Raw genomic sequence first — 8,835 nt, forward strand, 5'->3', positions numbered from 1 at the left:
CTGAAACGTATATTAGTGTTGTGATGGTAGCATTGACCCCTCTGTAAACTGTAATATTAGTGTTGTGACGGTAGCATTGACCCTCTGTAAACTGTATATTAGTGATTGTGATGGTAGCATTGACCCCTCTGTAAACTGTATATTTGGTGTTGTGATGGTAGCATTGCACCTCTGTAAACTGTATATTGGTGTTGTGATGGTAGCATTGACCCTCTGTAAACTGTATATTGGTGTTGTTGATGGTAGCATTGACCCCTCTGTAAACTGATATTGAGTGTTGTGATGGTAGCATTGGCGCCTCTGTAAACTGTATATTAGTGTTGTGATGGTAGATTGACCCTCTGTAAACTGTATATTAGTGTTGTGATGGTAGCATTGACCCTCTGTAAACTGTATATTAGTGTTGTGATGGTAGCATTGACCCTCTGTAAACTGTATATTGGTGTTGTGATGGTAGCATTGACCCCTCTGTAAACTGTATATTAGTGATGTGATGGTAGCATTGACCCTCTGTAAACTGTATATTAGTGATGTGATGGTAGCATTGACCCCTCTGTAAACTGTATATTAGTGTTGTGATGGTAGCATTGACCCCTCTGTAAACTGTATATTAGTGTTGTGATGGTAGCATTGACCCCTCTGTAAACTGTATATTGGTGTTGTGATGGTAGCATTGACCCTCTGTAAACTGTATATTAGTGTTGTGATGGTAGCATTGACCCTCTGTAAACTGTATATTAGTGTTGTGATGGTAGCATTGACCCCTCTGTAAACTGTAATTAGTGTTGTGATGGTAGCATATGAACCCCTCTGTAAACTGTATATTGTGTTGTGATGGTAGCATTGACCTCTGTAACTGTATTAGTGTTGTGATGGTAGCATTGGCCCTCTGTAAACTGTATATTAGTGTTGTGATGGTAGCATTGACCCCTCTGTAAACTGTATATTTAGTGTTGTTATGGTAGCATTGGCCCCTCTGTAAACTGTATATTAGTGATGTTGATGGTAGCATTGACCCCTCTGTAAACTGTATATTAGTGTTTAATGGTAGTATTGACCCTCTGTAAACTGTATATTAGTGTTGTGATGGTAGCATTGACCCCTCTGTAAACTGTATATTAGTGTTGTGATGGTAGATTTGACCCCTCTTAAACTGTATATTAGTGTTGTGATGGTAGCATTGACCCCGCTGTAAACTGTATATTAGTGTTGTGATGGTAGCATTGACCCTCTGTAAACTGTATATTTAGTGTGTGATGGTAGCATTGACCCTCTGTAAACTGTATATTAGTGTTGTGATGGTAGCATTGACCCCTCTGTAAACTGTATATTAGTTTGTGATGGTAGCATTGGCCCTCTGTAAACTGTATATTAGTGTTGTGATGGTAGCATTGACCCTCTGTAAACTGTATATTAGTGTTGTGATGGTAGCATTGACCCTCTGTAACTGTATATTGGTGTTGTGATGAGCATTGACCCCTCTGTAAACTGTATATTAGTGTTGTGATGGTAGCATTGACCCCTCTGTAAACTGATATTAGTGTGTGATGGTAGCATTGACCCCTCTGTAAACTGTATATTAGTGTTGTGATGGTAGCATTGACCCCTCTGTAAACTGTATATTAGTGTTGTGATGGTAGCATTGACCCTCTGTAAACTGTATTTAGTGTTGTGATTGGTAGCATTGACCCTCTGTAAACTGTATATTAGTGTTGTGATGGTAGCATTGACCCGTCTTGTAAACTGTATATTAGTGTTGTGATGGTAGCATTGACCCCTCTGTAAACTGTATATTAGTGTTGTGATGGTAGCATTGGCCCCTCTGTAAACTGTATATTAGTTGTTGTGATGGTAGCATTGACCCCTCTGTAAACTGTATATTAGTGTTGTGGATGGTAGCATTGACCCCTCTGTAAACTGTATATTAGTGTTGTGATGGTGCATTGACCCCTCTGTAACTGTATATTAGTGTTGTGATGGTAGCATTGACCCCTCTGTAAACTGTATATTAGTGTTGTGATGGTAGCATTGACCCCTCTGTAAACTGTATATTAGTGTTGTGATGGTAGCATTGACCCCTCTGTAAACTGTATATTTGTGTTGTGATGGAGCATTGACCCTCTGTAAACTGTATATTAGTGTTGTATGGTAGCATTGACCCCTCTGTAAACTGTATATTAGTGTTGATGGTAGCATTGACCCCTCTGTAAACTGTATATTAGTGTTGTGATGGTAGCATTGGCCCCTCTGTAAACTGTATATTAGTGTGTGTTGATGGTAGCATTGACCTCTGTAAACGGTATATTAGTGTTGTGATGGAGCATTGACCCCTCTGGTTAAACTGTATATTAGTGTGTGATGGTAGCATTGACCCTCTGTAAACTGTAGTATTAGTGTTGCTTGGATGGTAGCATTGACCCCTCTGTAAACTGTATATTAGTGATGTGATGGTAGCAATTGACCCCTCTGTAAACTGTATATTAGTGTTGTGATGTAGGCATTGACCCCTCTGTAAACTGTATATTAGTGTTGTGATGGTAGCATTGACCCCTCTGTAAACTGTATAATTAGTTTGTGATGTAGCATTGACCCCTCTGTAAACTGTATATTAGTGTTGTGATTGTAGATGACCCCTCTGTAGACTGTATTAGTGTTGTTGCATGGTAGCATTGACCCCTCTGTAAACTGTATATTAGTTGTTGTGATGGTAGCATTGACCTCTGTAAACTGTATATTAGTGTTGTGATGGTAGCATTGACCCCTCTGTTAAACTGTATATTAGTGTTGTGATGTAGCATTGACCCCTCTGTAAACTGTATATTAGTGTTGTGATGGTAGCATTGGCCCTCTGTAAACTGTATATTAGTGTTGTGATGGTAGCATTGACCCCTCTGTAAACTGTATATTAGTGTTGTGATGGTAGCATTGACCCTCTGTAAACTGTATATTAGTGTTGTGATGGTAGCATTGACCCCTCTGTAAACTGATATATAGTGTTGTGATGGTAGCATTGACCCCTCTGTAAACTGTATATTAGTGTTGTGATGGTAGCATTGACCCCTCTGTAAACTGTATATAGTGTGTGTGATGGTAGCATTGACCCCTCTGTAAACTGTATATTAGTGTTGTGATGGCATTGACCCCTCTGTAAACTGTATATTAGTGTTGTGATGGTAGCATGACCCCTCTGTAAACTGTATATTAGTGTTGTTGATGGTAGCATTGACCCCTCTGTAAACTGTATATTAGTGTTGTTATGGTAGCATTGACCCCTCTGTAAACTGTATATTAGTGTTGTGATGGTAGCATTGACCCTCTGTAAACTGTATATTAGTGTTGTTTGTAGCATTGGCCCCTCTGTAAACTGTATATTAGTGTTGTGATGGTAGCATTGACCCTCTGTAACTGTATATTAGTGTTGTGATGTAGCATTGCCCTCTGTAAACTGTATATTAGTGTTTGTGTGGTAGCATTGCGCCCTCTGTAAACTGTATATTAGTGTTGTTGATGGTTAGCATTGACCCCTCTGTAAACTGTATATTAGTGTTGTGAATGTAGCATCCCTTCTGTAAACTGTATATTAGTTTGTGTCGGGTCATTCCCTCCGCAGGGCAATCAAACAGAGTAGTCATTCCCTCCGCAGGGCAATCAAACAGAGTAGTCATTCCCTCCGCAGGGCAATCAAACAGGCAAAACGTCAGTATAGAGACGAAGTGGAGTCGCAATTCAACGGCTCAGACACGAGACGTATGTGGCAGGGTCTACAGACAATCACGGACTACAAAAAGAGAACCAGTGGACACCGACGTCTTGCTTCCGGACAAGCTTAACACGTTCTTTGCCTGCTTTGAGGATAACACAGTGCCACCGACGCTGCCCACTACCAAGGACTGTGGGCTCTCCTTCTCCATGGCCGACATGAGTAAGACATTTAAACATGTTAACCCTCGCAAGGCTGCCGGACCACACGGCATCCCTAGCCGCGTCCTCAGAGCATACGCAGACCAACTGGCTGGTGTGCTTACGGACATATTCAATCTTTCCCTATCCCAGTCTGCTGTCCTCACATGCTTCAAGATGGCCACCATTGTTGCTGTACTCAAGAGTGCAAAGGTAATTGAACTAAATGACTATCGCCCCATAGCACTCACCTCCGTAATCATGAAGTGCTTTGAGAGACTAGTCAAGGATCATATCACCTCCATCTTACCTGTCACCATAGACCCAGTTCAATTTGCTTACCGCCCCAATAGGTCCACAGACGATGCAATCACCATCAAACTGCACACTTTCCTATCTCATCTGGACAAGAGGAATACCTATGTAAGAATGCTGTTCATTGACTATAGCTCAGCATTCAACACCATAGTACCCTCCAAGCTCATCATTAAGCTCGAGGCCCTGGGTCTGAACCCTGGCCTATGCAATTGGGTCCTGGACTTCCTGACGGGCCGCCCCCAGGTGGTGAAGGTAGAAAACAAAACTTCCACTTCGCTGATCCTCAACACTGGGGCCCCACAAGGGTGCGTGTTCACCCATGACTGCGTGGCCAAGCACGCCTCCAACTCAATCATCAAAGTTGCAGACGACACAACAGTAGTAGGCTTGATTACCAACAACGACGAGACAGCCTACAAGGAGGAGGTGAGAGCTCTGTGAGTGTGGTGCCAGGAAAATAACCTCTCACTCAATGTCAACAAAACAAAGGAGATGATCGTGGACTTCAGGAAACAGCAGAGGGAGCATCCCCCCATCCACATTGACGGGACAGCAGTGGAGAAGGTGGTTCCTCAGCGTACACATCACTGACAAACTGAAATGCTCCACCCACACAGACAGTGTGATGAAGAAGGCGCAACAGCACCTCTTCAACCTCAAGAGGCTGAAGAAATGTGGTTTGGCACCTAAAACCCTCACAAACGTTTACAGATGGACAATTGAGAGCATCCTGTTGGGCTGTATCACCACCTGGTATGGCAACTGCACGGCCCACAACCGCAGGGCTCTCCAGAGGGTTGTGTGGTCTGCACCATGCATCACCGGGGGCCAACTACCTGCCCTCCAGGACACCTACAGCACCCGATGTCACAGGAAGGCCAAAAAGATAATAAAGGACAACAACCACCCGAGCCACTGCCTGTTCACCCCGCTATCATCCAGAAGGCGAGGTGCATCAAAGCGGGGAACAGGGGACTGAAAAACAGCTTCTATCTCAAGGCAATCAGACTGTTAAATAGCCATCACTAGCACAGTGAGGCTGCTGCCTATATACACAGACTTGAAATCATTGGCCACTTTAACAAATGGAACACTAGTCACTTTAATAATGTCACTTTAATAATGTTTACATGTCTTGCATTACTCATCTCATATGTATATACTGTATTCTATTCTATTCTATTCTACTGTATCATAGTCTATGCCGCGCTGACAGTGCTCAGCCATTTATTTATATATTCTTAATTCCATTCCTTACTTAGATTTGTGTGTATTGGGTATATGTTGTGAAATTGTTAGATATTACTTGTTAGATATATCTCCACTGTCGGAACTGGAAGGACACAAGCATTTCACTACAGCACAATAACATCTGCTAAACACGTGTATGTGATCAATAACATTTTATTTTATTTTGAAACACACACCAGCAGTTAGGATCCAAAATTGGATATTAAAACATGTCAAACCAGCCATATCTCACGCCCCTCACCTCTTAACTAAATGGTTACTTGGAGCAGTTAAAACAACAACACGCAACAGGAATAGAAAGAGTTTGGTGGCTGAATATAAAACATATTGTCATCCTATGACATTTCATATTATGACGACTCTCATATTTGTACCGCTTCTAAGTCTCTTAGTCTCTTCCCTCGTAGTCTGTGTGATGTTTGTTCTCCCAGCAAAATGTCAAAGGTGTCTGGCTGTGTATGACCAGGCAGTCAGTGACCATGAAACATTACCGTTACATCACCAGCCAGCCGGGTAAACAGCTCAGGACTCATAAAAGGAAAATGAGATGGGAGGTAAGGAACTATCTGTTCCAGACAGTCTATCCCTGGACAACACTGTCTACAATGTCTGACAATGTCTTTCTTTCTCAAGCACTTTTTACCTTGAACAAAGTAGGCTATCACTACAACACAGCAGCAGTTGGCATTGAGGGACCATCCTGTTACTGACCAGCATAACAATGAGAGAGAAGGTTAGACTGAGTACTGTATGTCCTTGAGGTAAATGACTAGCTAGTACTGAACCAGCCACAATGGAGGAAGGCAACTTTTAAGTAATAACAACTGCAACCGCTCCACAACCTTATTATACTGTCCCATTACTTTATAATGACTATATTATCTTGGAAAAGATAGAAAGGAGAAAGAGCGAATGACGATCTTGCAACAGCAGAACAGTAATATTCATAATCACAACAATAATGAGTGAATTAGAGGCGTGAAGTTTAACATGTTATTCACTGTCCTATCTCCACCATACAGGACTGTGGCTGTATGTATCAAGTGTCTCAGAGTGCTGATCTAGGATCAGGTCCCCTATGTCCATGTCATTTGTGATCTAGAAGGCTAAACTGGTCCTAGATCAGCACTCCTACTCTGAGACGCTTGATACGTGTGAATCCTGGTCTTTAAAACCTCTTAAGGATCCGCCCCTTTTCTTCAATTTTTGCCTAAAATTAACTAAGCTGCATTTGTTCCTGCCCTGCACCCACCCTCACATCACATCAAACCCATTTGTTCCTGCCCTGCACCCACCCTCACATCACATCAAACCCATTTGTTCTCCTCTGCTTCCCACTCTCTATATTCCATCCCTCCTCCTCTCTTCCCCTATCTCTATATCATCCCTCTTCTCTACTTCCCACTCTCTATCATCCCTCCTCCTCTACTTCCCCACTCTCTCTATAATCCATCCATCCTCCTCTACTTCCCCACTCTCTATATCCATTCCCTCTCCTCTACTTCCCACTCTTTATCATCCCTCCTCCTCTACTTCCCCACTCTTTATCCATCCTCTCCTCTACTTCCCACTCTCTATATCCATCCTCCTCCTCTACTTCCCCACTCTCTATATCCATCCCTCCTTCCTCTATCCTTCCACTCTCTATATCCATCCTCTCCTCCTCTACTTCCCCACTCTCTATATCCATCCCTCCTTTCTACTTCCCCACTCTCTATATCCATCCTTTCCTCTACTTCCCCACTCTCTATATCATCCCTCCTCTCTATTTCCCACTCTCTATATCATCCTCCTCCTCTACTTCTCCATCTCTATATCCATCCCTCCTCTCTCTACTTCCCACTCTCTATATCCATCCTCTCCTCTACTTCCCCACTTCTATATCATCCTCCTCCTCTCTACTTTCCCCCTTCTATATCCATCCCTCCTCCTCTACTTCCCACTCTTATATCCATCCCTCCTCCTCTCTACTTCCCCACTCTCTATATCCATCCTCCTTCCTCTACTTCCCCACTCTCTATATCCATCTCCTCCTCCTCTACTTCCCCCTCTCTATATCCATCCTCTTCCTCTACTTCCCACTCTCTATATCCATCCCTCCTCCTCACTTCCCACTCTCTATATCCATCCCTCCTCCTCCTCTACTTCCCATCTCTATATCATCCCTCCTCCTCTACTTCCCCACTCTCCTATATCCATCCCTCTTCTCTATTCCCCACTCTCTATATCCATCCCTCCTCCTCTTACTTCCCCACTCTCTATATCCATCCCTCCTCCTTCTCCCCCACTCTCTATATCCATCCTCCTCCTCTACTCTCCCACTCTCTAATCATCCCTCCCTCTACTTCCCCACTCTCTATATCCATTCCCTCCTCTCTACTTCCCACTTCTCTATATCCATCCCTCCTCCTCCTCTACTCCCCACTCTCTAATATCATCCCTCCTCCTCTACTTCCCCACTCTCTATATCATTCCTCCTCCTCCTCTACTTCCCCACTCTCTAATATCCATCCCTCTCTCCTCTACTTCCCCACTCTCTATATCCATCCCTCCTCCTCTAAACTTCCCATCTCTTATATCCATCCCTCCTCTCCTAACTTCCCCACTCTCTATATCCATCCTTCCTTCCTCTACTTCCCCACTCTCTACTCATCTCCATCCCTCCTCTCTACTCCCCACTCTCCACTTCTCTATTATCCATCCATCCTCCTCTGACTTCCCACTCTCATATATCCATCCCTCTTCTCTACTTTCCCCACTCTTCTACCATCCTCCTCCTCTACTTCCCCACTCTCTATATCCTCCCTTCCTCTACTTCCCCCCACTCTCTAACCATCCTCCTCCTCTACTTCCCCACTCTCTATGTCCATCCCTCCTCTCTACTTCCCCACTTCTCTATATCCATCCCTTCCTCCTCTACTTCCCCGCCCTCTATATCATCCTCCTCTCTACTACCACTCTCTATATCCATCCTCCTTTCTATTCCCCACTCTCTATATCCCTCTCCTCCTTCCTCTACTTCCCCCACTCTCTATATCCATCCCTCCTCCTCTAACTTCCCCACTCTCTATATCCATCCCTCTCTCCTCTACTTCCCGACTCTCTATATCCATCCCTCCTCCTCCTCTACTTCCCACTCTCTATATCCATCCCCCTCTCTACTTCCACTCTCTATATCCATCCCTCCTCCTCTCCACTTCCCCACTCTCTATATCCATCCCTCCTCTCTACTTCCCACTTCCTATATCCATCCCCTCCTCCTCTTACTTCCCCACTCTCTATATCCATCCCTCCTCCTCCTTACTTCCCACTCTCTATATCCCATCCTCCTCTCTACTTCCCCACTCTTCATATCCATCCTCTCCT

The 8,835-nt window shown here is 43.9% G+C and overlaps 1 protein-coding gene across 1 annotated transcript in view; it reads right to left on the bottom strand.

Annotated features, from left to right (window-relative positions):
* The window catches only part of LOC112072686 (disabled homolog 2-interacting protein-like), a gene marked incomplete at its 5' end in the record, with an annotated part of 141,582 nt that overhangs the window by 112,378 nt on the left and 20,369 nt on the right, over positions 1-8,835 (bottom strand). The window lies entirely within an intron of this gene.

The sequence above is a fragment of the Salvelinus sp. IW2-2015 genome, unplaced genomic scaffold (genome assembly GCF_002910315.2).
Source record: "Salvelinus sp. IW2-2015 unplaced genomic scaffold, ASM291031v2 Un_scaffold2001, whole genome shotgun sequence".
In the NCBI taxonomy this organism is placed as follows: Eukaryota; Metazoa; Chordata; class Actinopteri; order Salmoniformes; family Salmonidae; genus Salvelinus; species Salvelinus sp. IW2-2015.